Source organism: Elephantulus edwardii, unplaced genomic scaffold (genome assembly GCF_000299155.1).
Source record: "Elephantulus edwardii isolate Elephantulus edwardi_28Jun2011 unplaced genomic scaffold, EleEdw1.0 scaffold00181, whole genome shotgun sequence".
Taxonomy (NCBI): Eukaryota; Metazoa; Chordata; class Mammalia; order Macroscelidea; family Macroscelididae; genus Elephantulus; species Elephantulus edwardii.
In genome coordinates this window covers 333,326-339,874 of record NW_006399931.1, presented here as the reverse complement: position 1 = coordinate 339,874, position 6,549 = coordinate 333,326, and positions in this window count along the sequence as shown.

Below are 6,549 nucleotides of genomic sequence, written 5' to 3'. Positions count from 1 at the left end.
CTTGAACCCCTCCCCTGTCTGCAGTTGCTCCCCCCACCCATTGGGCTGACATTGGCCTTGGCATTGTGCAGGGGAGGGAGACATCCCACCCATTCAACATTCCCACAATCCCCTGCAGCTACAGCAGTATTTCTACACTGGAAGCAGCAGGAACTTGCCGGGGCTGGGGGAGCCAGAAACAGCAATAAAAGTTTGTTGACCTGGGCTAAGATGGACTCCATGAATTTTCCATTCTGGCACCTGGGAGGGACAGAGAGAAGGGAGTCGGTGGGCCCTCCCCGTGTTTCAGGCCACAACACTCAAGCCTTCCTCCCCTGCTCTCCCTCAGAACTAGGGGCCCCTTCCACCCACAATGCAGCCTTTTCTCCATCTAAATCAAGTCAAATATTATCCCCCAAACTGATGTTAGTTTTATTATTTTTTTTTTTTAATCTCAAGTTAGTTGAAACTGAACTCAAAATGTTTAAGATTGGGAGTAGAGAAGTTGTTGGCAGCCATATAGTTGACGCAGTATGACAGCGTGGAACTGTCCCGTATGGATCTGCAGTGTGTGTGTGTGTGTGTGTTGGTGTGTTTGAAGGGGGGAAGCTGGAAGCTGGAGCTGGATTCTTACGTGGGATAACTCAGCTTCCCAGGCTGGGCCTTCTGGCCCCTATGGAGCCCCCGCAGCCCAGCTGGTGGGAGGGAGGGGCTGAGCCCTCCTGGCCCTTGCATGGGGGACAGGGCGGGCCCTGAGCGCCTTGGGTGGTCCCTGGGGTGCTGTCCCTGAAGTGTCTTGGAAGCCCACTGCTGTCCTGCAGTTTTGTTCTGGCCTGGGGTTTTGTTCTGTCCCTGGAAACCAAGAGCGAGCCACTCCCCCACCTCCGTGCTGGGGAGACAAAATCAAGAGCTGAGTCCTGTCCCCCACCCCCTCACCCCTTTCTTCTCACCCTCCCCCGCCCCTGCTCCTGGGAGGGCACCCTTCCAGCCGCTGCCTGGGGTCCCTGCCAAGGTTTGGCGCCCAGCTAGTAACAGAACGGAAAGAAAAATTAAATCATCACAAATAGTTTTTAAAGCATACTTTGTGTTTTAAAAACAGTTGTTTGTTCTGGGAGAGAGGCGTGGAGAAGTGCACTCTCTCGGGCTTTGCTTGCTTGGTGCAGAGGCAGGGATTTATCCTCTAGCTTCTTTTAATGACTTGGCCCCCAGAACAGTCTCAGGTTAGGGGCGATGCTTGGCCTTCCCGAGTCACCAGCCACTCCTCACATGGGGCCCAAGGGTCTGCAGAAGCAGGATTCAAACCTGGGAACCACAACTTTACGGTGACCTGTCGTCCCTGGCTAACTTGGGTACATAAACACAAGGCCAAGTTGTTTTCTGTCCTGACCCCAAACCTTAAAATGCACTGAGTATTGGCCTTGAAGGGCGCTCTTGTGGCTCAGTGGTAAGGAATTGTGCTGTCATCCCAGAGGAACATAGTTCAGATCTACCAGTCTCCTCCTGTGAGATTGATTGCCTTTGAAAACCCACTGGAAGGTCAGATATATGCTGGTCCAAACTAGATGGTACACAGCAACATCAGTCCTGAGACTGACATCTTTGCAGGAAGCTTCCACTCATAGGATGCTGTCGAACAGGGCAGAGCTGCTCAGCAGGTGAGGCCGACTGCCATGTGTTTCAGGAGCCAGGAGCAGCTGAGGAGTAGGAACCTCAGACTGTAGCATTAGCAGGTGAGTGCTTAACTGCTGCACCACCAGCATTCCTTCTGAAGGGTGCAGTGAAAGTCCCATGTTCTTAGATTTCACCTTCTTCCTTTCAAGTTTCAAAGAGACTTGGACTGATGCTGGATAAGAACACCATCAATCGTTAAAGGTCCTCACTGTTATTTCATGTTTGAACTTAATTCACTCCCTGAATTTCTGTCTATTTCTAAAAGCTCTGGTTCCACACATAAGGGGCTCACACTAGTACTTTAGAACATCTAACCAAATCTTGGGAGCTCCTGGGTGGCACAGACAGTTAAGCACCCAAGTGCCGAAAGGTTGGAGGTTCAGAGACACCTTTAAAGTCTCAGATATCATTGCTTATTTTGTCAGAACTGTCCCATAGCTGACCCTTCATCAGGTTTTTGGCAGCTATAAATTGCACGGGTAGAGATTGCCTGTCTTTCCCCTCTGGGGCTGCTGGTGAATTGGAACTGCCAGAGAAGTGCCGCCTTTGAGTTCACAGCCAGCTCCCGATGAACAAGGCCTCCAGAACTCCCTGCCTCGAAAGACAGCGAGCTCACTGCCACTGCAAGAGAACCATTGTTCTTTCCACGGTGTGTAGTTCCACTCTGCACATGGCCTTGAACTTACACCATGAGTTAGAATCAGCTAGCTGGCAGCTAAAGGTGAGTGAATGAAGGGAGATTCTTGGGGGTGGCAGAAGTCAAACTGGGTGGACGAAGGCCTAGGGAAGAGCCCATATGACGGGGAGAACCTGGCTGGTGGGCGCAGGGGAGGGCATGGCACGAAAGATGGCACTGGGTCCTGTTGACTCCACATTGTGAGTCTGGGGGAACAGATCTTGCAGCGTTCAATGAACTTCTGATTCTTCTGTTTCCTGTGACTGCTGTAACAAATTCGCACAGAACTGCTGTGGTTGTTATGTGCCATAAAGTCACCTGCAATTCATAGTGACCCTATGGACAACATCTCTGAACCCTGCTCTATCCCGAGCCAACCTTATTGTCTCTGACATACCTACTCCCATTACCCCAGTCACTGAGTTAATCCATCTCATTGAAGGTCTTCCTCTCTTGCACTGCTTGCCTGCTCATCCTCCCGGCAATGATGTCCCTCTCCAAGGACTGGACCCTCTCTGCAAGATGTCAATAGTATGTCAGATGGAGCTTCAGAATCCTTTCCTCTAAGGAACAGTCTAGTTTCACCCTCTCCAGGACGAAGCTGTTGCTTCTTCTGACAGCCCATGTATATGAGTACATATATTCAGTACTCTTCTCCAGCACCACAGCTCAAAGGCATCACTTCTCCTATCATCCCTAGTCATTGTCCAGCTTTCTGAAGGCTGCAGTCATTGACCTTCTGCAGCAAGCACTTCAGATCCACCTCAGTTTCAGCAAGCAAGGTTGTGTCATCAGCATAATACAGGTTGTTGATGAGTCTTCCTCCAAACCTGATGCCACATTCCTCCTCTAAAAATACAAATGGAATCTTAGAGTTCTGGAAGTCATATAAACATGAGTCTTACTGGGCTGATTTTTTTTTCCTGCACCATCTGAAGGAGAGCCCCTTTGCTCGGCTGTTTCCCCTTCTTGTAACCACAGCATTCTCTGGTGGATGGCGCCCTTCTTCCCTCTTCTGAGCGTGTCTCCTCAACTTTTGCTTCCATCCTCACATCTCCTTTTTGTCTGTTTTGTTCCTGCTCCTTCTTGCTCCTTTGCAATTGGACAATTAATTGACAATTATTGGCAGTTATATTGGGCTAAATTTAGTTACATCTGCAGAGTCCCTTTTATCATCCTAGGTAACATGTTCACAGATTCCAGGGATTAGAACATGAGTGTCTTTGGGCAAAGACATTATTGAGCCCCTGGGCTGCCTTTCTAAGAGACTCTCTGTAACTTGGAAATGGAGGAAGAAGTGGAGATAAGCTAATGTTGGATATTGATATGAGTATAAGATAGGTAAACTCTAGCCTACATTCTAAAAATCACCTAAAGCTAGGGAGCCCTGGGGGCCTAGAGGTAAGAAGCTGCACTACAACCACTAAAAATTCTCTCAAACTTATGTAAGAAATGCCAGATATGCGTTCATTATATAATTTAATATGCACATACTCTACTGTTCTGCTCTCCCTAATCCTTAAGGCCAGGTAGAGTCACAGGGTTAGGGACCAGTTTAAAAGGGAACAGCACAGCTTCTTCCCACAGAAATTTCTCCTTCTCCGTTGCTCTGAAGTCAGGAGCATTTGGATCCCTCCTTCGGAAGGTAAGTCTGGAGTAAGTCACTATTCCACATTGCCATGAAGAGTGGAGCGAAGAAAAAGCAGGAGAACCAGGTCTAGAGGTCATGGTCGGAAGTTAAGCCTGCAGAGACTGCCGTGCCAGGAACTGAGGACATCAATCAGTTGGTGGAGCATCGCTCATACTTTCAAACACTCGGAGGACTCACCGTCAAATCAATGAGTAAGAACACAGTCATGGGGTGGGGAGGGGGTAATCAGTATAAAAACTGCGAGCACTGTGACTACAATGTGGGGAACAAGTAACTTAGATTCATACCTCACCCCCTACATAATAAATGATGAATTCCAGGGGATGAAGAAGTTTGATATGTTAAAGCAAAATAACCAAACTAAAAATACCCTGTTTGGTCTCGCTGTGACGAGGTGGAAGGGACCTCTTTCCCTTGCATCTGCCCAGCTCACAATAGGTCTCCCTTCTATGGAAAGTACCTCAACGGTGAGGTGAGTCTGGGCTGGGGAAGCCTTATTTGTTCTAGACATTCTGGTCCCTTTGACAGCTGGTTGGATCAATCTTGGACACCTGAACTAAATAGTGCCAGAATTCTTACCCTCTCACTTGAGAATGAGATACTAGTCACAGCCTGGATTGGTCTGTGAAGGCAAAGGGGAGCTGAGTCTGCTTATAGTCCACAGACTCAACGACAGAATGCTTACAGAAAGAGAACAAGGAGAATCTCCACTTCTTCCTCCATCTCCAAGTTACAGAGAGGCTAGACAGGCAGCCCAAGGGCTGAATAATGTCTTTTTCCCAAAGACACTCAGGTTCTAATCCCTGAAATCTATGTGCATGTTACCTAGGATGATAAAAGGGACTCTGCAAATGTGACTAAATTTGTCCCAATACAATTGCCAATAATTGTCAATTAATTGTCGAATACAATTGCAAAGGTTCCTACAAGAAGGAGCAGGAAAAAAACAGACAAAAAGGAGATGTGAGGATGGAAGCAGAGGTTGAAGGGGACAGAAGAAAGAGAGACTTCCTCAGTTTGGGTAAAAGTCTCCCAAAATATGGTCCCTCTACAGCTCCATTCTTTTTTTCTCTGGACACTCGACTTGTGTATAGTTGTCACAGTTAGGTGCCACTGAGTCTATATCAACTCCTGCCAGAACTCCCCCACAGAGTTTTCTAGACGATAATCTTTACAGGAGTAGATTTCCTGGTCTTTGTTCTACAGAGCTATTAGATGGGCTTGAACTGCCAACCTTGCAGTTAGCAACCAACTACTTAATTGTTGTGTCCCCTGGGCTATGTTTACAATGAAGCCAGCTTTATTTGCTTAAGGAAACTCAACTTGAACTATGTTACTTATAAACAAAACTAACAAAGAAAATTTATCATCAGGGTAAGATGTATTAGTTTCCTATTGCTAATGAAAGAAATTACCACAAACGGTGCTTAAAACCACATTTGTTCAACTATTGGTCTCACTCCTTGTCTGGAAAAAGGAAGAATGGAAGAAGAAAAGCTATGATGTATAGGAACAATTAGTCCAATGGACTAAGGAACGATTTGAACCTCAACTTCTATAACACTGAGGTCAGAAGAACTAGATGGTGCCTGACGCCCACCACTGGTCCTCTCAAAGGAACCTCAGTAGGGAACACAAGAAAACACACAAATGGTATGAATAATAAGGGAGAGATCCATATTTACTCCCATTCCCAAGAAAGGTGATCCATCAGAATGTGAAAATTATCAAGTACTATCATTAATATCACTTGCAAGCAAAGTATTGTTGAAGATCATCCAAAAGCAATTAGAACAGTAATTCACAAGGAACTGCTGGAAGTTTAAGCTGGGCTTGGGAGAGGCCGTGACACCAGAGATATCATTACTCAGGTCAGATGGATCTTGGCTGAAAGCAGGGAATATCAGAAGAATGTCTATTTGTGTTTTATTGACATGACTAGGTAGGATTATGCAAATAAAGTGTTTAGAATGCTGACGTGGAGACTGGTCAGTTTTGCCATCCCACCAGGCTTAAATTGAACAGGCTTGGAGGTGGAAAACAGGGATTGTCTTACCACCAAAAAGAACCAGAGGCTACAAGGCGTAGTATGGACCTGAGATTTCTACACAAACCAGAGAGGGAGAACTGAGGCAAAAAATGCAGCAGTCCAAATGGTGGCAGTAGTGACAGCAGCAGAAACAGAAATGCAAGTGGCAGCAGGACAACCAAAGTGGCATAGATTCAGAGACCAGGGTGAGACAGCCAAGCTACACGCACCAGCCCACAGAGCTAGAACCAACTGCCCTCAGACCTAGGCTGACTGGTGGAATGAGGGTGGCACACAATTAGCAGAACAAAGAGCTTTGTAACACTTTCCTGAGCAAAGCAGAGGCCAAAGCTGTGATCTGAGGGTCTGAGCACAGCTGGGAGGAGACTGTCCTGACCTGGTGTCTCCGTGGTAAGTCACAGAATCGTCAATATTGCCTGTGAGCTCTTTGTGGCCTTTGCAGTGAATTGAGGGGACTTCTGGTGTCCTCATGGTGAGAAGCCATGCGGCAATACTAAAGGCACATGGTTCAAGTCCACCAGC